The 24,933-nt window shown below is 45.8% G+C and overlaps 1 long non-coding RNA gene across 1 annotated transcript in view; it reads right to left on the minus strand.

Moving 5' to 3' along the window:
- Positions 1 to 14,807: 14,807 nt before the first annotated feature.
- LOC116907749 overlaps positions 14,808 to 24,933 on the minus strand; it is a 71,097-nt gene continuing 60,971 nt past the window's right edge. The window contains exon 2 of the long non-coding RNA XR_004388841.1: positions 14,808 to 14,860. This is a non-coding gene — a long non-coding RNA (uncharacterized LOC116907749). The remainder of the gene's footprint in view (positions 14,861 to 24,933) is intronic.

A 24,933-nucleotide genomic window follows, 5' to 3' on the forward strand; every position in this document is an offset into this window, starting at 1 on the left:
CTACTGAGAAGAGAACCCAGGCCAGGGCTGACTCTGCCACTACTGGTTTTCTGTACTGCGATCATGGCAGTTGAGCTGGTGGCTCTTTCAGCCTCAGTTTTCTCATGTTGGCATGCATCTGACCCTTTCTGTCGTTCTGTGTTCCTCACAGGTTCACATCTGAGGGGTCTCCCTTTGAGTTCTGAAATTTGGACCCAGGCATCCAGAAGTCAAGCTTAGCAACCCAGCCTATGTACTATTGACATAAAATTATCACTAACCCCTCATCTGGGAGTACGGACTCCCCAGATTGTTGGGATGGAGGGGTGCTCTGCCCAGCGGGGCCCAATGTAGTTCCTACCCAATGCTGGCGTTTGTGAGAGAAGGCTGGCTCTTCCTAAAACACTGAGTCTTAGAGCATTTGCCTGGCACTGGTCAAACAGGAGAGAGCCAAGCAGGGCTGAAGTCGGCTGATGTGCACGCACATCATGGCTCCGTGCATTCTGGTTTCTGAACCTGTTTGAAAGTTTACGTCAGGAAAATGTCTTGTTTGATTTAAAAAAGGGAGGGGGATTAGAAGTAAAACTTGAGAGATCCAAGATCTCAAATCTGTGACCCTGTGAGAATTCCCAGAGACAGGGACAATAAAAATCCATCCCATTGTTTGTTTATGCTGCATGACAGTTCCCTACCGATTCACAAATATACTGTTTGCAAAGACACGACAGAGGATTAGGCCGAAATCAAATTTTAAAGCTTCCAAAGATTGTCTGATAGTCATAGTCAATTCTAATCAATTTTATTTCAGCCACACTTCTCTATGAGTGCCTGCCATGTGTCAGACATTGGAGATGCCCACTTCCCCAACTTCCTTTCCTTAAGGGACTTGCAAGATTTAGGTTGTAAGCCAGGCAATGGTGGCAGACACCTTTAGTCCCTGCGCTTGGGAAGCAAAGGCAGTCAAATCTCTGTGTCTCTGAGGCCTGCCAGGGCTATATGGAGAGACCTTGTTTAAACAAACAAACAAACAAACAAACAAACAAACAAATAAATAAATATTTGAACTGTAAGGCTTTAGGCATGAAGTAAGGCCACACTAGAAAGCACTGGCTTTGGTCTCCTCTCCTAATCAGTGGCTCACTGGTTCAAGCCCATGGTCCTCTGACATTACTACACTCTATCAGTAAATGTTTAATATACTCTCAAGACAGACACAAAGAAACATGCACACAACTATATACATGGGTATCCACGCATGTGTATGAAACACATCGATGGAACACATACACCAAAGTCGTTCTAATCTGCTCTGAATACCAAGCAGAATTCAACCCTTGATTTTTTTTCTCCTGCAGGCCATAACATCTGGATTCCAGTCTGGAGACTAAATGTGCCTCTGGGTCCATCAGAACCTTGGAGCAGAAAACTCGAAGCCACGGATGAAAAAAGAACCTGGATGCCTCCCTCTCAGATAAACCAGGAATAATGGTCTTGTTTATTCTTCCACTAGGTAAACAGGTATCGTCAAACAGAACGTGCCAGGAGCCATGCCAAGTGGAGCACGGGCTAGCAGTTATCAGCCACCAGCCATGGCTCTCTGTGTGAAAGGACGAGTGTAAGCTACCTGGGACGCAGCCACACTGGCCAGTGTCAGCATTTCAGACCAGGGGCTAGGAAGGGAATGTTGGACTTTTTCCAGAAGAATCTAGAACTCTCTGGAAGAGATGACCCAAGGCCTAGGAATATGAGTGGGCTTTGGTCTTGTGGCTGGAAAAGAAAGACTTCTGGTCAAGGTAGAGGGACACTATCATCTGGGGTGGGGGGCAACCATCTCTGCTAATCCTGCATCTATTTGGAGATCCCATATTCTGTGGCTGGGCAGGAGAGCACAAATAAGAAGCAAACAAAAGAGGCTAGGGAAGGCTCTCTGCACCAAACTCTGAAAACTAGAGGTCCAGGCTGCTACTCTGACAGCCTCTCATCCAGCTCACCAATGGAGGCCTCAGGAGTTGCCCAACAAAACAAGCATGTACCAGGCACCAAGGTAATGGAAGGGGAAGTGCCTTTTATAAGGTCTGAGCATGCTCGTCTACTGGAGAGGAGCTGAGGCACTGAAGTCCCATGGTGATGATGTCATAGAAGGATGCCCAGTGTGATCTGGGTTCTTGCCACAGAGAACCTGAGTTCTCACCAGTCAAAGGAAGGGATCCCTCTGGGATCCGGCAACTGCAATTAGAGTATGGACTGTTGGCTCCCAGGAGGAGATAAGAGGAGGCTGTGGCCATTCTCAGGGTGACCCACCGGACCTAGAGCTGAGTACTACACACAGACAATGCTTATTAAATGTGTTTTGATTGGAGAGTGCCATTTCTTGAAGTAAGAGCTGGGATAAGCAATTCATTCTTATAGAGCCCCAGGCACTGCCACATGCTGAGGTGCATTTATTGAAGTCCTTTGATGAGAAAGAGGGGAAAGAAGAGGAAGGGGGTGGGGAGCTGAAGCAGGATGGCCACCCTCACCTCCACAGACTCCCAGGTCCCAGAACTGAGGCCCCGGATCTAAGAAGAGAAGGTGGAAAACTTCCTAAACCTCTAACTGGATCCAAGCGTGACCTTCAGAGATTATCATTGCTCTTTAATCCATTGGGAAACCAAGGCTAAGACAATGTTCTAATGAGAAGGGAAAGTGGGGGGGGGCAGGATTTTAATCTGGAACTCATCGCTCCTGTGTTGAGCCTCTCTCCCTCTGATGGCAGGGCAACTTGGGGAGGCAAGACTTTTATTAGTAAGTGACCAGCCTAGACTGGTGCTCTCTTGGCTGTTCTGCTACCATCGAAGGTCTGTAGATGAGACCTCAGGACCTCTCCCTACAGGGACCAGGGTAAATAAATGTGTTAACTGTTCCCTGAGCCCTGGAAGGTGCATGTAAAGGGTGGCTAAGGAGGATCCTTATTAGACGAATCGACAAGGATGTTCTCCCATACTAGTTCCTTGTCCAGACTGAAACTACATCTTACATCTCGAAAGGCAGCGCCCACCCTGCTCCCCCCACCCTGCACCAAACCTCTCAGACCCTGGTACTGTGCCTTTCTTGGGACCTAGGAGCCCAGGGTTACAGTTTGGTCCCTTTCTTTCTTTCTTTTTTTTTTTTTTTTTTTTTGGTTCTTTTTTCCCGGAGCTGGGGACCCGAACCCATGGCCTTATGCTTCCTAGGGCAAGCGCCTACCACTGAGCTAAATCCCCAACAGTTTGGTCCCTTTCTTATGCATCTAGTCAAGCCATTGCCTCTTCTAATCCTGTTTTCCTACTCCGTGCTGAGAAATTCAGGGACCTCTAAGATCTCTTAAGAGACCTATAAGCCTCTTCCTTGTCCCCAGGTTCTCTCCCCCAGACCCCTGTCCCAACACTCAGGGTTTCCTCTGGTAAGCTGGCTACAAGCCAGCACTGCCCCTCACAGGCCCTTGGAAAGTCCTAAGTTAAGCCATCCTAAGAGCAGACAAGGCTTCAATACAACCAGGCCAGGTAGGTAGGTCAAGGAGTCAGGAGAAGTAGCAAGTATCTTAATTCAAAGCCAATTTCAACAGCTTCATTTGAGAAAGACATCTTGAGAACACTGGAAAACAGCTTTGGGTGGGGGGAGGGATGGAAACTTTCAGGCATTAGTGTTTGCTCCACTTTCTAGCCTTGGTCTCAGGGGCCTATGGCTGCCCTTTCTGAGGCTGGTCTCAGGGCTGGAGGGAGTTACAACAGACACTGGGGCTTTCAGGGTCTGTCATAGTACAGGTGATCCTGTCACTCTTCCTAGAGTAGACAGTAGAACTCCCAAAGCACCTGACATGTTTAATAGTGATGGGAATTTCATGGTATAAGACTTGAGATGCTGCCACCCATGCCCAGGCAGTCACCAGAGCTAAGCAGTTTCAAGATAAGAAAACTCCACCTTCCAACAGGGAAGGGCTCCCCAGGACAGACTCTTCTGTAGCTGGGTGACCATCTGTAGATTTATTTTATTCATATGAGTACGTTACCTGTGTACCACATGCATGCCTGGTGCCCAAGGTGAGCCTCCATGTGGGTGCTGGGAATCAAACTCCGGTTCTTCACAAGAATAAGTGTTCTGAGCCAACTCTCTCAGCCCCAGTTTAGCTTTTCTTTTTTTAAAATTAGGTTTAAAATTAAAAGTGACAGCAGTGAGCCCTCCCTGTTTCTGCAGGCATTTGGCCTTAGGTAGGGACCAGGGGCATTAATTAAACTCACCCAGTCTCCCCCCAGGAGACCTGGTCCTCTCCACAGAAGACAGGATCTCCTGCACCAGAAAGTGACTTGGCTCCTGGCAAGTCCCAGCCTGGAGAGGGATCAGCCTTGCGGGCTAAACTCACAGGCACTAGGCCCTCCCCCTGATGCCTCCCCCAGCCCAGCCTAATTCAGTCCTAAGTATTCCTAAGGTGCCTTCCAATTTCCTGCTGTAATAAATGGCACAGAATGCAAATGGAGGTGGATGTGGGACACAGATGTTTGCACTAATTTAATTGAGGGAACACCTTGGATTAAACACTTTGCAAAACACCCACAAATAGGTTCAGTGCATTTGGTAATGAAAAGCCTCCCAGCCCCCTGGCACTTTGGAGAGGCTGCCTGGGGCTGGGAGTAGGAGGGTCTGGGGGAGAGGCCCAGAACACGGGGAAGACACGGAGCCTTGAACCAAGGAGAAGAAGGCAAGGGAACTGGGTCTCTGGGAGAGCTACCAGCACCCTGCTAAGAGACAGAATCTAGATGGGCGGGGGTGGGGTGGTAATGGAGGCAGCATCTGCCTTCTCAGGTGGGCACCTGTTTACCTGTAGGGGTCAGCAGTAGACAGATGCTCCCCATCCACAGAACACACCTGTAAGCTGGAGACTTCCACCCAGTAGCTGAGGTACCATTCACCGGAATGGTGTTTGGCTTATTGTACACTGCGGCGTGGGAGGCAGAGAGGAGCCAGCCGTTTGGCACTGGTCAGAAGACCAGGGGAGAGCAAGAGAGATCACCTCAGTAAAGTGCTTGCCGTATACGCAAGGACCTGAATTCTTAAGGACCCAATCCCAAGAACCCACAAGAAAGCTACGGTGGTTGCATGTGCACTGGAGGATCCCTACAGCTTGATGAGCAGCCGGTCTAGCCAATCCGTGAGCCCCAGGTGAGGGACTTTGTCCTAAGAAATAAAGTGGGGGAGCACTTGAGGAAGCTGATATCAACTTCTATCTTCTACACTTGTACGGATACGTGTGTGTGTGTGTGTGTGTGTGTGTGTGTGCTCACATGACTCATGAACACACACGAAGACTGGTGGACGAAGTGGGAAGGCAATTTCTTCCTGGCAGAGAGAACATTGCTAGTAAAGGCAGGGCACAGTAGAAGCAGATACTCTGGGAACAAACATAAAAACGACCTTGAACTCATTTAGGGGACAGGTGCCTAGGGAAGAAGGGCTGCTTTCCCCAGCCCCCTCACACCTTAGTCACGGTTTACTGCAGGGGAGACAGCAGAGGTCTCTGGGCTAGGCCTCAGTGCAGCAAGGTTCTAGCAATCAGGTAAATCTGCCATCGGTTCTAATCCTTGCTCTGCGAGTCTCAGAGTTCAAACCAGGCTCGGATGATTTTATATTCCCGAAAACAGAGCCCCTAATTTCCAAACACGATGATCAGTTCAAGTGTAATAACCATTCAAATAATAACCTCTCATACTTCTGCAGAGCTCTATAGTTTATAAAACACTTTCGCATGTCTCTTAAATTCCTTCACACAGCCTGCCAGGAAGACAGAACGGGGGAGTTTGATTATTCTTGCTTTCTGGATGAGAGAATCAAATCTCCAGAACCCAGCTAAGAATGCAACAGAAGCAGCACTCAAACCCAGCCTACCTGACACCTAAGTGCACACGGGTTCAAACCTTCACTGGCAAACTTGCCAGTACCTAGAAGCACTACAGACTCAGACCAGCAAACCTAAATGAAGAGACAGCCCCCCACCCCCACCCCCACCCCCAGAGATATCTCTGGAGCAAAAGGCAACAAGCACCAAACCCCAGGAACTAAAAAAACACAAAATGCACACATACATATTCACATTCACATTCATTCACATGTAGCACACACAAAGACCTGAGCCAATTTCCCCAGGCTAACCCTACCTAGAGCCAATTTCCCTAGGCTAACCCTACCAAGCCCAGAAAACACTTTTACGCCCAGCTCCTGGTTGGGCATTAGTCCAAAACAGTCCAAAGCAGCAGACAAGAACACACCTTGGGTCCTGTACTCCCACCAGCACCAGTGCACATAGACAGAGCCCATAGGCACAGTGGGAAGCCTGACACATGTCTGAGCTCTAGGGTTCTCAGGAATGGCAGAGTCCACACTTCCGAGGAGGTGTTCGGTTAGGCAGGGTGGACGAGTCAGTGAGTGGGCGGTGGGCAGCTGGAGTGAGGAGGTGAGGAGGAGAAAGCACAGGAGCCTTCCCCTCCCTCACACGTGGCTGCTGCCGTCCTCATCATGAGCCTTGCCCTGTAATGAGGACAGAGGAGCCTCAGTTCGCTCAGCTGAAGTGATCCGCACGTTACGGGGCTCGTGTGAACATGTGTGAAATGAGGCATCGGCACCTCCAGCACAAGGGCCAGTACTCGGAAGAGGACACGGAAGAAAGCACCATTTTGACCTGTGAAATAAAGGTGCCAAGGGACAGGTGACCCCCATCATCCGTTCCCTGCGGCTAGGGTTTACTCATCCATCACCCCACATCTCTCCTTCCAATCAATGCACCTTGCTGTTCCGGCCAGGCACTGCTGTAGAAGCTAGGGTTAAAGAAGCAGAGATTTGGGGCTTAATGTGAGTAATGCATATGGGGTCCTGCTGTTACCTACAGGGAAAGACGGGAGAGAGAGGTGGAAGCAGACAAGACCCAGAGAAGGCAGCAACAGAGGAACTGCTACACCAGGAGCAGGAGCAGCCGTGGATAAAGAAATTATATACAGGGAAGCAGCAAGGGCCAAAGCAGCCAGACAGAAAAGCACAGAGCACTGGAAGAAAAGGCATGGGTTGGCTACCTGGGACCTCAGTGGCGGGAATAAGCCACAGCTTGGGGTCTGCAGGCAGGCAGGAGGGGCAGATGGTAGCATGGTGGGGAGAAGGTGGGAGAAGAAGCTGGAAGAACAGATCCCAGGCCAAGGTAGCTGGCCCTCAGCAGTTATTAGTGAAAAGCCTAGAAGTGGTTCAGCACAGGAGTCACATGGTCACATACAGTAGCCCTGGTGGACCCACAGGAAAGAGATCCCAAGACTCTCAGTTACTATCTAACCCATGGAAGGTACAATCTCTCTCTCTCTCTCTCTCTCTCTCTCTCTCTCTCTCTCTCTCTCTCTCTCTCTCTCTATCTCTATATATATAATGTTTATATGTATATGAATAGTATATATAATATATAATATATATGTATATGTGCATTTACACATACACACATATGTATATGTGCATTTACATATATACATATATACAATATATTATATATGTGTGTGTTCTACACATACATATATGGTAGCATGTAATTCATAAATGAAGCAAGTAAGAGATTAACAATAACTAAATAAAAATAGAATAATTATAATTTGATTACAGATTATTACCATATATTACAATAGAAAGTCATTCAAAACTTATGGGAATTTTCTGTGTAACATTTTTGGCTTAGTGGTCGACAGCCGAGAACTGACGCAGGGAAAGCGAACGAACATCTACAGGACGCTGCTCTATACACAGTACTAATTGTGCTCCAGCTATAGGGGCACAGCGCTGGCCTCCTCTACATGAAGTCTCTCCTTGACCAGCTCTGATGATAAATGAGTCTGACAAGGAGGTCTCCTCTTCGATTCATATAATTAATTATCCCTTGAGAAGTGGCCAATTTAGGAGCGCGTTTTTCTTTTTGAAGAGACAGACTGGCCGACTAACCGAAGGCCACAGGAGAGGTTCCACAGCCAGCCAAGCCCAGCAGCACCAGCAGGCAAGAGCACTTGGAAGTCCTTGGAAACCTCCTTCTGAGGTTCACAGTTCTCCCTGGGGATTTGGGAAGAAGGTAAGAGTGGCTATTATATAAGTGAAGATGTCAGAAGAAGTGGAGAAGAGCAAAGCCGTTCTGCTGGGTGCCCGATCTGTAAGTGACTGCATTTCCGTGGGTAAGGGAAGGAGTGGGGCGGGAGTTCCAAACCCTGCTCAAAGCTGCTCCCTGCAGGACAGGGTCTCCTTCCCTTCTCGTCTTTTCCCTCCCCTCCCCCAACTCTCTTTCTAAGCCCCTCTCCAAAAAGGTTTATGGAGACGACTCCAAATAGCCCCCTCTCCTGCAGGCATAGTCACACCAACCGAAAGGAGATTTAATTAGCAAAATCTCGTTAGGCAAACGAAATTATCCGTAAGACAATACTCTTCTGGACAGGGGGTATGATTAAACAAAGCCATTAATTGAGAGAGTCGTTTTGGCAGCTCCCGAGTTGCGTTCATCTCCGGGCAGGCTCCACTCTGCCTCCGTGGACCTGGGAAACAGACTCTCGGCCTCCTCCCCTGCCTGCCTAACCCATCTCGTCTCCACTTCATCTCTGCTCTTCCCAGGGCCCCTCCGGTTAGGGCTGCAGACCTCCGCATCTCATCAGCGGCCTCTCTGCTGCCAGATTCCCGCTAAAGTGCCTTGATTGCATAATGTCTATTTGCATAATGTAAATTGCAATCTCCTAGCTTGGGAGGCAGGAATCACAGAACAGCCATTATTTTTTACCACTCCACAAAAATTCTACGTTTAGAAAGCAGATTTGCAGCACAGAAAGCCATATAAATCTGAATCTGCCAAAACGCCATTAAATCACACCAATTAAGCTGGACCTAGGCAGAGTCCATCCCTGCTCTCTGTTCACTCCAGTCCACAGAAGGCCATAAGACAAGAGAGGCCCAGACAGTAGGGCTAGAAGCAGATGCTGAAGGGACCAGGCAGGGGACTCTTTCTTACAAACTTGATCAGCACACTACCCATAACATCCCTCTACACATAAACACACACACACACACACACACACACACACACACACACACACACACACACCCGGTATAACAAGGAGGTTTATTGTCTCATGCTTTGTAGGTTGTACTTATCTTGGCTGAGATTTCTTTATTATTATTATTATTAGTAGTAGTAGTAATAGTAGTAGTAATATTATTAATAATAATTTTTTATTTTGGGGGGTCTCTTTATGTTATCATAGCTGACCTGGAACTAGCTATATAGGCCAGACTGGCCTCAGAAACAGAGATCTGCCTGTTTCTGCCTCAGTGATGGAGACTAAAAGTGTGCCCTGCTGTGCCCAGTTTGCTGCAGACTTGTGATTGGGAGAACAAAGGTAACTGCACCTTTAAGCAAAACCAATGGGAGGCTTGAGCCAGGTACTTCACAGGATTCAAATCAATTCCTATCAGCTCTTTCTTAACCTTTCCTCTTCTCTGAGGGGAAGAGAAAGAGGGAGGGCAAAACCCTGGCTCTGACTAAACTATTCTAGATGGAGTCTGAGTTCCCTGAAGAGCCCTCTCTGAGGGTCCTTGGAGAGAGGGGTGAGTCCCAAGGTCTGGAAGTGCGGTACTCGCTTGGACAACCACCCAGCACTCTGGCTTCTCCGAGCAGTGTACCTGGATACTCTTCTGCTTCTTTATTGCTCATTCAATATTCATTTGTCAAAGGGCAAGATGCTAATGTGTATTATTAAAATATCAATAGTTTATGAGTGAACTTTATGGCAAGTACAGTTAAAGGCAAGATTCTTGACAATCTCTCCCAAGTAACGGAAAGGAATGATCTTTCTCCCCTAGCTTCTTTCTTTCTAGTCTTTCTAATTTTTTTTTTTTTTTTAAATTTACTGGCAAAGTCACCATTGAGCACTATGTGCCAGGAATGAGTACTCATGGCTGGTTTTCCCCACAGTGGTCCTAGGAAGTGGATACAATGTGATTCCTTTAAGTGATCAAATTTAACAGGTTTCTTGACCTACCTTTCATGAGAGAGTAAAAAAGAGGAAATTATTCCATATCTTTATGACAAACTTTTTAAAGTAGGCTCACTTTTACTCTGCCTGAGTAAGTCCCAGACTGCGCTTAGAATCTGAGTGCTGAAGGTAACACTGGGCGTGATCAGCAGACATTTTCTTGTTAGAGGAGAATAAACTGAGGATCTTTCTTTTGGAGAAGAGAGAGAGGAGATTCTGAGACAGGGTTTCTCGGTATATCCCTGGCTATCTTGGAACTCATTCTGTAGACCAGGTTGGCCCTGAACTCTTTCTTTTGAATTAGATTTTATTATTAAATTAGATTCTCTTAAATTAGATTCTGTTAATACAATAATTATACACATTAAAGGGGATTCAGTGATTGTCTATAGATTCGTACAATACACGCTGAGCAAATGATGAAGCAGCTCAAGTCTTGATGATAATTCTAAGTTGAATTTCAACTGTTCCACAGACTCCCTTCCTCTGGTACTTTCTTTGTCCTCTGGGCCTTCTCTTCTTTGTACCCACAGAGCTAATAACAGAATCCCATAGCATAGGGTGAGTGAGAAAATGCACCCCAGAGGCTTAGCATAGTGAACACTCAGCAAGCATTGCTTACCAATATTAAATTTGACTTCATGAGTCATCACGTACCCCTCTTCTCTGCCTGGCTCCGGGTACTAGCCATTCCCAAGTGTCTGCCCTCATACGATGGACTGGTTCTGTTTCTATCTGCTCTTTGGTGGCTTGGGATTCATTTTTATCCCTTAAGTCACAATTAGGAAGCCAGAGCACCCAGGTTCTCTTCAAAATTTAGCAGCATCTTTATCAGGCATGGGAAAGGTGAAGAGAGTGGTCCCTTAAAAGTCCCTAAGTCTCTCCCAAGTCAGAATGTGTGATAGAAGGAAAAGAGACTAGCAGAGGAGTTGGAGAGACCAGAGAGAGATTCGTGTGCAGGATTCCTCAACCCCATGAAGTCCCTTGTAGTTTCTTAAGCTCTGAGATTTACCTGGAACCTACCCCGACTTTGATGGCCATGGCAATGGAGATGTGGGAAGCGGGTCCAGGCTTGCAGAGTCCCTGCTCACAGGTCTAGAATCCTCTAGATCTAAGATTCCCAGCTGTGGGTTATAAGCTACATACTGGACTTATTCTCCCTGGTATGAGCCATGATGTTACAGTTCCTCCCAGCACAGGACCTGTTAGAACTACCACACCCTGCCTGAGAAGAGGCTGAGTTTGGCTTTGGAGGGTTTCCAAGGCTACGGTTTCTTTCCAGAGTGTAATGTGTGTTATGTTGGTAAATCGCCACGTGTTGTTTAAGTGCCCTGAGATGCTGACTCTGGGAGCAGGATTGCCCCTCAGCCCACTTCAGATCCAAGCATGCTTATGCCCCCTGAAAGAAAGTCCTGAGTCAGGCCGGCCTTCTGGCTCTGTGAAGAAACAAAAAAACCAACCAGTAAGCAGCTAAGGGTGTTAAAATCATCATGCCCTTGAAAAGAGCTGGAGGTCAACCCTTTCCAACCAAGGTTACTACCGTTTATCCCCTAATGTGAAAAATGTCTCCTGTGGGAACAGGAGGCCAGAAGCTCAGCCTCGAGAAGTTAACCTATAGATGGGAACTGCAAATGGGGACTTGGCTGGCTGCCTCAACTTCCCCAGTTGGTTTCTTCTGGATGACTAAGTAGCTGGTTTGACCCTGTCACTTTCCTGCTGTTATTTGTTCTTTCATTTGAGGTCTCACTCACAGGAGGGGACTCTGCTCTGCTTAGGGCTCTCTGTTGTAGGCTCCAGCTGGCCGCCTCGGCGGGCGGGGCTCCCTGAGTTTCTACTAGATGTTCCTAAGCCCTGCTTTGATGATATTACCTTTTGTCTGTACTCTCGGTCGGGATATTCCAATTGCCTCCACCACCTGATTTGATGATACTTTCGACGCCCGCTGCTTCTATGGCCACTCGCTATTTATTCTTTTATCTTTCCTTTGCTATCTACTTAATAAATTTGTCCTCTTAAAACTGAAAGCACGGCTATCATAGATCACTCTCCAGACTGCACAGAACGCATCCTGACCCTCAGGAAGGGTCAATTTCAATTGTTCTGAGGAAATAGGTAAGGCCGGTTGTAGCGGGCCAATAGTAGCTCCAGTAGGTTGGGGGGGGGTCTCCAAAGACGAGAGCAACAGCATACGACAGCTTCCATATCGATAGGTTATATCGCAGGTTCAATTAATCACAGATGGGAAATATTTGATAAATAAAGCATCTGGAGGGAACAAGTAAGAACAGGCGCTTTTTGTTTGTTTGTTTGTTTGTTTGTTTGTTTGTTTCCCGTTATTTCATAAGCGACATAGTATCGGCAACTATTTACATTGTGTTCAGTCTTATAAATAATCTAAAGATGGTTTCAAGGATGTGGGAGGATGTGCATGGACCATTTATAAGTACTATGCCTGCCAGTATCTGCCTCTGCGTCTTCAGATTTTTTAGCTTTGTAAGGGGTCCAGAACCATTCCCTGTAAACACGAAGGGATGGTTTAAAAAAATTAAACACACACACACACACTGCCACCACCAGCACCACCAGCACCCCCGTCACCACCGCCATGAAGCCACCACCCTTGGCTCTTCTCTTAAGCCGGGTGTTGATTCTGTTGAGAGGCAGCGAGGAGGATCTTTGTACCTGTTCTGATGGTCAGAACGAAGCTCGGAGGGCACTACTTGACTTTATGGAGCAAGTCAAGGAAGGCAATGAAGCCTCCTCGTGACTTTTGCACTCCCTCAGGCTGCTTCGCTTTAGAATCTGGCAGCCATATTGTAAGGAAGCCCAGAGCACGTGGAAAGGCCATGAAGTTCTGACTGACAGGTCTCAGTCAAGAGCTAGCATCAAAGCCCAGAAATCTGAGTGAATGAGCCTAGGGTGATTCTACCATTCAGCTTTTGAGTTGCCTTAACTGAAATCCCATACCCAACAGACAGACAAGTTGCCACTCGACGTCGTCAGAATAAACGTTCATCTCCTGTGTGTTGTAGGTCAGTTTGTTACACAGCCTAATAGGACACCACTAGAATTAAACGCTGTGTTGTTTCCAGCAAACTCAGCATCAATCATTGGATTCCCACGAGTTCCCTCTGAAACTTCAGATTTTCTCTTTCCTCTCGATCTTGTTGTCCCTGTCACTCTGAGTCTGCTGTCTCTCCTCTTCTGCCTCCCATCTGAGGTGGCTTTGACAACTAACTACTACCTGAAAAACCTTTGACGCCTGCCCATCCGAGAACCCTGGGCCTACTCTGTAGTTCCAAGAACGTCCCTTTAAGGGAGTGCTCCCTGAGTTTGAGTGGCTCCGTGCTAGGAATGCCAGACTTCCTTATACAATGGGGAGGGAAGATACAGACCAATTTCTCTCCCACTCTCAGCTCTCATCAAAGTTCACGCTCAGCTTGCTCTTGGCTTATGAGATCCCAGTAACCTCGGATACGAGGAGACATCGATTCTCACAGAGGTCATTATCCTTTACTCCGGCTCCCTCCGACCCACACTCGCACCCACACCCTTATCCTCGGTTCTGGGCAGACTTTCCAGGAACAGGATGGAGAAAGGCACCCTTCCCCACACCTTCAGCCTGAGGATTCTACCACTCCAGAGCCCGGGCTTGAGAGGAGGTGCCCTGGGAGCTGAGGCCCGTCAATCATTCACTCAGGCAACCAGTACTGAATTGCAGGCCATTAGGCAGAGGACCGGCGCCCTGCTCACTCACCGGGCAGCCATCGGCAGGATGTTAGCCGATCGCAAGGCGGCCATTCTTATGATTTATTCAAACGCTCATTACAGTCAATCTATTTTTACACAGAGGTGAAGATGTGCACTGATAACGGTTAATCATTTATAATTCCATGAACTGGTTGAAAGCCAATGTACTATCAAAGTCGCAGCAGTAGTTCCTCAAGCCTCAGGTAGCCCCTGAAGCAAAAAAGAGAAGTCTTTACACCGGCCCAGGAAAACCCTGTCACTTGCTAACACTTATCAACTAGGAAGAAGGTGAGTCCCAGACCTGCCCCCACTGGAGCTTATGCCCTGGTGGAGGGAGCACAAGTCAGAGCAGGCAGAGGGGTGGTTCGAAGAACACCAGAAGAGAGAGGTCACGTGGAGCTGGAGTTACCGAGAAGTACTGTGCAGAGGAGCCCGAACTTTGGCCAGGGTCTACAAGTGGTCAAACTAATGCCAGGTCGGGGGGGGGGGGAGCAACACTTGAACCCATCAACCTCAAATGAGGTGCATCCATTTCAGTGCCGAAGGAAGAAAGAGATCAGCAGGATTTCCTTTCCCCTCCTTCGTACATTCCCAGAAATAACCAAATACAAAAGAAAGCATAGGCTATGAGTATGGCCCAGGTTGGGGTCCGATGTCGTCCATTCTTCCTTTTCCTGCACCCCTGCTCGATCACTGACATAAGTGGCCAAGGATCAGATTGACCTTGCAAGCCAAACACTCCCTTCCCTGGCACTTATGACACACGTAACATATCAAGTCCACCTTTATGTCCATCCAATACAGTCTAATTAAGTAGTGTATCATATTATAGAACCTCATCGTCACATTCAGACATAATCTAATTTCAGCCCTACTGTATTTTACATTCTGACTAGTTCACAGTTCAGTGTGTCTCTTCTGCAATGTGTAGCAGTTAAAGATCAGGCTTGGGGCTGGTCCTGAACCCATAACCTTATGGGGTCAGTGTGGAAATGCCAAACAAAGTTACTTACAGTTCAGGGCTTCTTTTCCAGTGAGCAGCATGGAGGACCAGAAACCCTTTAAAGTCTTGTTCCAGGCTTCACCTGTCAAGAAAAGGAAACATCTTTATAAACTGAGTAAAATTCTGAGGTTAAGAAGCAGGGTGTTCATGGGGTAGATCCAGGGATGAACCTGGACTGGTAGCCCCATGTCCACAGGGCTGAGGGGAAAAGTTTCCTAGAAAAGATTTTGGGTGTACACCGTAAGTACTGTCTACTACAAGTGAGTCAGGGTAGAGACACTCTCTACCACACCTTATTTTTTTTCTGATTTTTCAGCCCCTTCCCTACACAAACACCAGAAGAATGAAAAAAACAAAACAAAACCTTCTTGGTGGTTGAGTGCCCCAAGCTGTCCACAGCAATATCTACTGCCTGGAGTTTTCCACCTGGTGAAAAACCCTGTCTGTACAGGGGGAAAGCACTGAGAGTCCCATGCAAGGCTCAAGTGTGGGCAGGGAAGTCTGCACAACGCAAGCAAACAAAACTGACTCCATTGTTCGTGGTCTTGCAACAGGAAGAACTTTTTCCATTTTTAAAAGTTTTGAGAATATAACATAACTATATCATTTCCCTTTCCCAACAGGAGGGACTTAAGGTGAAAAGTCCAGAGGGGGTAGAAAGAAAACTGTGCACGAAAAAGAATGATGGGGACAACTTAGAAAAATAAAAACCCTAGTTTTCACTTTCTTTCTGGGGTAAGACTTAAAAAAAAAATAAAAAAAGCATAAGTTTGTCAGGTGTCTACTCCATGATCTACATGAACCGAATACCAGGAATAGGTCCTGTTTTTAAAACATTGTCACCACCTTACTTGGGAAGTAAGATTGCCCTTGTGAAAGAGTCTCAGAAAAGACACCACTGTACTAAAGTTGTACTAAGTTCTGGCAGCGTCCACCACTCTCCCTCCACAAGGAGAGGAAGTTAGCAGGGGTTGAAGCAGTCAAAGGAAGTTTCACAGGAGGTAGAATGTGAGTCTGAAGGCTTGAAAAGGCACGACCCGGCTGGTGGGAGGGAGGGGGTGTCAAACACGGAGAGTTTGGACCTAAATGTCTCCACAGGCCTATGTGTCAAAAGCTTGGTTGCCAGAGTGGCACTGTTAGATGCTCTAACTCTGGAGAGCTAGAGCCCTGGGAGGTATTCAGAGCGCTGAGAGGCCTTGAAGTGGATTCTATGACCCGAGCTCTCCCGCTCTGCCTTCTGCTCTTCAGCCAGAAGACGAGTAATTTTACACTACCAAATGCTTCTGCCAGGATATGCCTTGTGTCCTCGAAGCAATTTGGCCAATCAGCTATGGACTGGATCCTCCACAATAACGAGCCAAATTTAACCTTTTCTCTTTATAAACGGACTATCTGTGATATTTTGTAACAGTGATGGAAAGATGACTAACAAGAACACATGATAAAATAAAATAAAATAAAATAAAATAAAATAAAATAAAATAAAATAGAAGGCTCTGAGTTTCAGGTCTGGCACCAGAGCTCCTCGAGTTACTGAAGATAGTTTTGGTGGCCCTTTCCCACTCACTTCTATACTTCCCCTTAAGAGAAGTGTCTCGGCAAAGGGTGGAATTACAATAGACTCAGGCATGAGTACAGTGAGGTGTGTGCATGGAAATAAATTGTCCCCCCTACCCATGACAGTCTCCAGGCTAAGGTTCTTCTGTGGCTCTCTTCTACTGATTGCCTGTTCCTGGTCATAGCTCATGCCGGTCTCTCACGAAGTAGACCGTGACACTGGACTGTAAGTCTTCGAGGAAAGGAAGCATGTTTTACATGTCTTTATATCCCTAGAGTTTAGCAGAGTGCCTCAAATTAGTCAGATTCCCATAAGTATCTGCTGAAATGTTGAACAATGGACAATATTCACTCCAACTAGAATCTAGTAAGACCAACCAAAGTCTAGCTTTCTTTTTTTTAATTTATTTTATTTATGAGTACACCATTGCCGTCTCCAGACACACCAGAAGAAAGCATCGGATGCCCTACAGATGGTTGTGAGCCACCATGTGGTTGCTGGGAATTGAACTCAGGACCTTTGGAAAAGCAATCAGTGCTCTTAACCACTGAGCCATCTCTCCAGCCCCAAAGTCTAGCTTGTAGTTGGCAGTGGGCTCTAATGTGTGCCCTTCTTACTTACTTCCACATTATGTCTGAGTACTACAAGAGCCGCAGACACAGAAGTCCTAAACCACTGAACCATGACCTGTTTGGGATCAAACCACCCTTTCACAGGGGTCGCCTAAGATCACTGGGAAAACACAGATGTTTACATTATGATTTATAACAGTAGTAAAATTACAGTTATGGGGGGCTGGGGATTTAGCTCAGTGGTAGAGCGCTTACCTAGGAAGCTCAAGGCCCTGGGTTCGGTCCCCAGCTCCGAAAAAAAGAACCAAAAAAAAAAAAATTACAGTTATGAAGTAGCAACAAAAATAATTTTAGGTTTCACGGTCACCCCAACACGAGGATTTTTATATTTTACTATTCTGTTACACTTCTATTTTTATCAAACATTTATATTTATATTTCAAACATTTAAAATAATTTATTATTCATAATTTTATAATTGATAACTTTGTAATTTATAATAATTTATTAAATATTTCTATTTTACTATTTTCCATTAAAAGGTCATATATTTAGGGAGATTGAGAACCACTGCTCTAGAGTCTACTTGATGAGGCAATGTGCGCTCCCCCTGCCCTCTGGGTCTGTCCACTTAAGACACCAACAAATTAGAGGATAGCCCTGCCTTTCATCTGTGCATGATGCAAAGCCAAGAAGGGACGCTGCTATGCTCGAGGATCAGAATCCAGATTGCACTGAACAAGATCAAAAAGATAGCCTAAACTAGAACGTTCACTTCTCCACCGCCAGCTTGTATTTCTTGCACACCAACATCATAACAACCACAAATTAAACAAATTTGAAACTCATAGGGAAATTTGCCCACAATTTCATTAGTTGAAAATATCAAATTATACTTTATCCACATGCAAATCCATTTTCTTAATATAACTGTAGAAAATGCTTACACACACACACACACACACACACACACACACACACACACAAACCTAGCTCTTACACTAAAAAAAAAAATCAATTGCAGAACCAGAATGGGTTGAGTTAGTTTGAAAGACAACAACAGAAAAACCTTGGGTCATCTGAGTTCAGTGCAATCCCAGGATAAGTTCTGGATGCTGCCAAACTTGTTAAATGTGATCTTCATAGCCATACAGTGTCTTGGCTGAGGCACGGGTGATGTCCTCCTGGACTTACCAGGTCATACTAGTTCTGTATGCTATAGTGCCTTCATATTTTAAGAACTTTGACATCAATGAGTAAAAGAGAGAGGAGAAAAGTCTAGTGGTCACAAAGGCAGGCTCTGATATCATGGTGTACATGGTTCAATTCAGACTTGACTGTGGGAAAGTTCCCAAACCTCTTTGTGCCTTACTTTTTCATCTTTGAAATCGGACTAATTAAATCTCAAGCTCTGAGAGTTGTTGGGAGGCTTGTGGGGTACCCTACAACCTAAGGTGTGTTAGAATAGCGCCCCATCCAAAACAAGCATCCACTGGATTCCAGGTATTATTGCGTTCTTCTCAGCAGGAAGAGGCTGGGAAGTAGAAGACACAGGAGAAGAAACTCGGCCTGTATCTGCCTTTTGACTTTCAGTAGTACCCACTGGTGATAGAGTTAGGACACCATTGCCTAAAGCAACCTGACCCTTCTTCCTCAGAGTAGACATCCAAATACATAAAGAAACAAAGGAGGAACTGCATTATTCTAGGAGGCAGGCTCAAGACTAATCAAAGATTCTAGAGGAAGCTAGTCTTCACATAACAAGGGATTCTCTAATAATGAGAAACACTCAGAAATGAATAAGGCTTCATTCCAAATAGTGACTCACAGCCCTGAAGGAGCTTCCTGCACTAGATGAAAAGCTGTGCCAAGGAATGGTGTCCCAGATTTGGCCTTCAGCCATTAGCAAAATAAAAAAAGAAAACACACACATTTGAGAGAGAGAGAGACAGAGAGAGAGAGAGAGAGAGAAAGAGAGACAGAGACAGAGACAGAGACAGAGAGACAGAGAGACAGAGAGACAGAGAGAAGCAGACAGACAGTATGTTTAAAATGGCACTTCTAATTTCTGTGTGCATATATGTGTGGGGGTATAGTGTGTGTGTGTGTGTGTGTGTGTGTGTGTGTGTGTGTATGTGTGTATGTGTGTATGCAGGCATGCACAAATGCAGTAGCTAGAGGAGAACTTCAGGTACCTCCCTCTATCACTCTGAACCTTATTCCTTTGAAGCAGAGTTTTTCACTGAACCTGCAGCTTGTGCTTTTTGACTAGGCTGGTGGTCAGCAAGCCTTAGCATCCCCTCTCTCCACCCCACCCACACACTGGGGTTACAGGCTCACACAAGATCACAGCGGGCGGTTTATGCAAGTGATGGGATCTTGAACTCAGGTTCATGGTCACACGGCCAGTGTTCCTAACCACTGGGCTGCCACAAAAGCTCTGAAGATTCCCATTTTGATAAAATATTAATCACACCATCCTTCAGCATCATCTCATAACGCAATCCAACCTGCAAAAGGAGAGCAGATGTCTTACAACTAAGGGTCAGTCCTTGAGTTGAGTGATTAAAATATCATCAAAATCATATCCTATCACAAAAGGGCAGTTGCGCACATGAACTCAGGGAAATTGTGACAGTGTGCACAAGACCTGAGACGAGCTTCAGCCAAACAAAAGCCAAGCATGGAGAGGGGAAGATAGGTATGAAAGTCCATTCCTAGCTGAGGAACTTCTGGGAGAAGAGTCACCTTTGTGTAATGGTGTGACCCCTGAAAGACTGACCACACTCCAGGACAGGCCTCACTCCCAAGAGAAGTAGAGTAACACAAACTGAACTCAGTGGGGAAAGTAGAGAAGCCGTGGGGAAGTGAAGAGAGAGAGAGAGAGAGAGAGAGAGAGAGAGAGAGAGGAGAGAGAGAAAGGGGAGGTGAGAGGTAGGTTGAAGGAGGACATGATCAAAGCACAATGTGCTATATTTTTGAAGAATTGACACTAATATTTCAAGTCACACTCTCGTTTCCCTGCATGTCCATTTGCCAACTCTGTTTCTGTCTCCAGCTATTTCTCTTCATGTCTCTGTTTCTGTCTCTAACTTTCTTCGTTTCCTTCCTTCTTTCCTTTTAACTCTTCTTATTTATTCCCCCACCCCTGTTCCTACTGAAATAGATTTTAAAAAAAAAATCACATACTGTATCCTGATTATGGTTTCTCCTCCCTCTACTTCTCCCAATTCCTCCCACCTCCTGTCCTATTCAGGTCTACCCTTCTGTTTGTCTGCAAACAGGCAAGGGTCTGAAGAGGTGGTTCAGTGAAGAACACTTTCTGCTCTGTAGAGGACAGGGATTCTATTCCCAGTACTTCTATCAGGCCTCTCACAACAGCCTTTTACTCCAGGGGATTTAATATATTAAAAAAGAAAAAGAAAATAAACAGGCTTCTAAGCAATAATAATAAAATATAATATAATTAAATAAAACAAAGCTAACATATTAGAATAGGACGAAACAAACTGAAGAAAAAGAGACAAAAAAAAGACACCAGAAACAGATATAGATGAAAAGACCTACTCAATTCACACACTTAGGAATCCCATAAAAGCACTAAACTGGAAGCATGTATTTATAGATATATGTATGTATATGTGTGTGCACATACACACAGAGGACCCATGGAGTAAAAAGAGGAAAGAAAGACATTTAAATATATAAATTTGATTTAAATAAAATGAAAATAAGATAAAATTTTAAAAATAAGAAGAAAAAGGGAAGGTCCTGACTTAACATTATGAGACAAGAACATCCAAAATGAGTTCATTTTCTGTTGTCCATCTACTGCTGGACATGTAGTCTACCCTTAAGAGTAGTTTGTTTCCCCAGTGAGACTCCCTCAGAATAGACTAAATCTTTATTTACATGTGGTTATCAATTGGAGATATCTGGGTTATCAATTGGAGATATCTGGGTTTTCAATTGGAGATATCTGGGTTAGGGATGAGGGCATTCTGTCCCTTAGGTCTCCGTTTGTCTGTCTCTTCTCTCTCTCTCTCTCTCTCTCTCTCTCTCTCTCTCTCTCACACACACACACACACACACACACACACACACACACACACACACACACACACACACACACACACACACACACATACTTATACATATGCAACTTCTCCATGTTGTCCTTATCTTTCCTGTCTTACTATGCATCAGAGAAGACCCATCGTGCATGCCTCTGGGATTGATATGTTAGAACCTTCCAAAGCCAGCACTATGTGATCTCAGTAGGGAAACACCACGTCAAAGGCATGCAGTGGTAATATGACAAGAATTAGGATTTCAGGCTATCTTCTTCACTCTGAACATGAGACGGAATCAGAGATGAAACTGACCACTCTCCTTTAGAGACATGAAGGAATACGCAAAATGATAAATAAAAGGGAGTGGTTGGGTGGTCGGCTTTGTTTGGAAAAGCAACGAGAGGGGATAGGAGAAAGCTTCCCCAGTAGGACTCCAGAACTTGACTCTGCATCCTTAGACAGCTGTGCAGCCAGCTGTGAGGCACACCCAGGTAAGTTAGAGGGATGGGGGAAGTGATGCTGTTGTCAACAACCATAGCCAATACGGACAGTGCTGTACCAAGGGGTATCAGTCAGATGTGTGGATTCATGCTCTGACTTTGCAATTATCTTACTGTTTGATCTTTGAGAAGAACCGTTAACGACTTTATGCCTCAACTTTCCTATCAGAAAATGATGAGGTTAGACTAGGCAATCCTTAAAACAAAGTTCCCCAACATCTGATATGCTCCTGATTAATTGCCAGGGAAAAGTGCTAAATCTCTTCCTAAAGGGTTTCATAATATAATTGTGGCTAAGAGCAAAGATTTGGGGTTCAGATATGTTGCTTTCTAGCTGCGACCCGTTAATTTTTTTTTTTGACTGTAGTCTCTCTCAGTCTCAATTTTCACCTCTCTAAGAGGAAAACACTGGAAACAACAAATGAGATGGTGCATCACATTTACTGAACGACTCGGTCTATATTAATAACTTAATAGGATTATTCATGTTATTCCGGGTCTAAGAGAGACGGTAAGCGACTGAGTGGAGAAAAGACAGGCAAACAATGAAGCCTGGGCCATCTGTATCCATCTTACTGCCCCAAACTTTCCTGTTCTCGCTCAAGCCAGACCTTTTGAGATCAGATCTGTGAGACGCCCTCCTTGGGTATCAACTGTTTCCCAGAATGCTCATCTTCTCTCAAAAACTCCTGTAGCATATGAACAAACCTTCCAAAAGGGAAGCAACCTTAGCTGGACAGGGCATTCGTGAAGGATACCTATTAGTTTACTACAGCGACTTTAGATGGCACAGCCCGTGTGCCACTGTCGCAATGCTAGAGTCCCCACACTGCCCCGTTGGCTGTGGATGATATTCTGTAATTGCTTGTATTTGCCCTATGAGATTGCCATTCAAGCACTGTAGCTCCTGGCCAGCAGGTTCTACATGAAACAGCAGCTGAGTGATCAAACATGTCATTACTCCGTACTAAATATACAGGGCATGAAATTCTTACTCTTTGGCATTGAGGACATCGGGTAACTTTCCTCTAAGCCTGGTAGATATAGATTCTACTTCCACACCGTCCTTGGCTTTTGGGATGCAGGCAGGGTGAGCACCCAGTTGCAAAAGGTGATCCCTGGGTCACATTCCCTCTACTCTTGAGCCTGCACTTTTAGCGTAGGTATGAATACGAAGCCCTATATAGAATCTTACCACTGGTAGCCTAGCCCTAGTCACTAATCCAAATAGAAGAGGTGCTCTGACTCCATGAACAGTGGGTGGAAGCCTATGGTTTGCTCTCTGAGCCCAGAAGATAGGCTCACCTATACAGTACCCTGACCCTGGAGATGTCCTCTGCAGTGCAAAGACAACACTTAAGAGCCTGCTACTTCCATCAGTCACGGCAGTCCCTCTGCTCATACCGTGTCTAACTTCTCCAGTTGGTTGATCACAACCACCTTCCTTTAAAAATATTTCAAGACTCGGTATCTGCTATTTTTCTGAATTCTGACAACACTGAAACGTTTGGGAGATTTCAAGTTTTGAAATATTGAATTTTAATGTTTCAGGAAAAAAAGAAAAGGATGACTTAGCCATTGCAATCCTGAATGTCCACTGAATGGCATTAGGGATCAGTCATTCCTAAAATGGGCACCAGTCCTCCTTGCGTGTGGCCTAGAGAGAAAGCAGGTACCACTGGAAGTCTCCTTAGTCACAGAGCCAGGTGTCAGGTAACTCCTGCCGCCTGTGGGGGAGTTTTAGATTTAAGGAAAGTGGGACAGGTCGGGTAGCCAGGACAGTCTCCTCTGTGCTGGACCCAACTAGAAGCTGAAGGAAGAGTAGGAATGCCAATGCTGGACACAAGGAGTGCTCTACCTCTGTCTGCTTCCTTCATTCTCAGGCAAGAGCCCGGAAGGGCTTCCTGCCGCTTTCCAGGAATACCAAAGGCCCAGGGCTAGTGCTTAAGATACCTACTCCCAGCCCACGCCATTCCTGAGGCTCCACCTCTCGCTCTGGCCTCTCCTACCTACCCCCACCTCCTCTGTGGCAGCTGCACCCCTCCCTTTATTTCCATCCCACTCTTCCTATCAAAGCCCCAACAGCACATATTTTGTTAATTGTACAAACCTAATGGGGGAATGCATTGGCAAAAAAGGGTAATGGCCATCAGACCAGCAATAAAACAAAATTAATGGCCCATAGGAAGAAATCATGTCCACTTAATCCCAGCTCTGAAACTCTAATAGAATAATGGAATACCAACGGAGGGTTTTTTTTCCTCTCTATGCAGATTGCTTACACCATGTTAATCACTTGCAAAGCAGGCCACATACCACTCCGGCTCACATGACCCTCCAGGGAAAGTAGCAGACCAGAAACGTTCAGTGCAAGGCTCATTACTAACACGCACCACCGCGGTAACACCTTCCCTCCCTCCCCCAGGTGACTCAGGACGGCTAGTGTGAGGGCCGTCAGGTGTGGTGGGCTGGAAAGCAAGTCACAGAATGCCTAATAATAGCAGGCATTTATTGAGCGCTTACTATGTGCCAGGCGCTGGCTAGTTGATTACTTTCTGTCTACTGGATTTCTGCAGATCTCATCCTCCTTCTCTACAGTCACACGGTGCTATGAGGTAGACACGGGCCACCGCGTGTGGATCTTTACAATTAAATATTAATAAATTAAAATCTACAAGGCAAAATTCTCTGGTCTTAATCAGCTTCACGCCAAGTGTAGAAGAACCACAAGTGGGATCAACTCGTTTCATTTCTACCATGAATGACACAAACCCACGCACGCAAAGGTTGTGTGGTTTGGCCAAGGTCAAATAATGAAGTGACCAACTTCGGCAATAGAATACAGTGACAATGTTCAGTGGCCATAGGAGGGGGTGGAGCCACACCCAGGCCCGTGTATGATCCCTTTAGCTAGAATAGCCAAAAAGTGGAGGCAACCCAGTGTCCATTGACAAAATGACAGATAAAACAAAATGTAGCGGAGACAGTTTAGATCTGAAAAGTGCCACCCCACCCCACCCCTGCCAACCCACGTGTTAAAGACTTGGTTACCAACTGTTAACCAGAGAAGACCACTGAACCAAATCATCATGGCCAAATTAACTAAAGCAAGCAATTAATTAAAGCAAGCTTTTTATTTGTGTACGTGGGCTGCCTCCCCCTAAGGTGGGGTTCAAGAGCTCAGCATTGGATATGAAGAAGACACGGTTTTTATAGTTCAGGAGTAGGGGGGTTCCAAATGGGAGACTTGGCAGGCAGGGTTACAGGAGCAGAACATAAACACAACAAGTTAGTCCCTCCTGAAACAAAGACATGGCTGGGGGCGGGTGGGAGGGCATAACAAGGTAGCCAGTAGTTATTCATAACAAGGTAGTCATAGGTGGGATAACCTTTTGAAACAAAGATAGGGTCCCAAGATGGTTATAAACAACTCTTTGAAACAAAGGCATGAT

The sequence above is a fragment of the Rattus rattus genome, chromosome 8 (assembly GCF_011064425.1).
Source record: "Rattus rattus isolate New Zealand chromosome 8, Rrattus_CSIRO_v1, whole genome shotgun sequence".
NCBI lineage: Eukaryota > Metazoa > Chordata > Mammalia > Rodentia > Muridae > Rattus > Rattus rattus.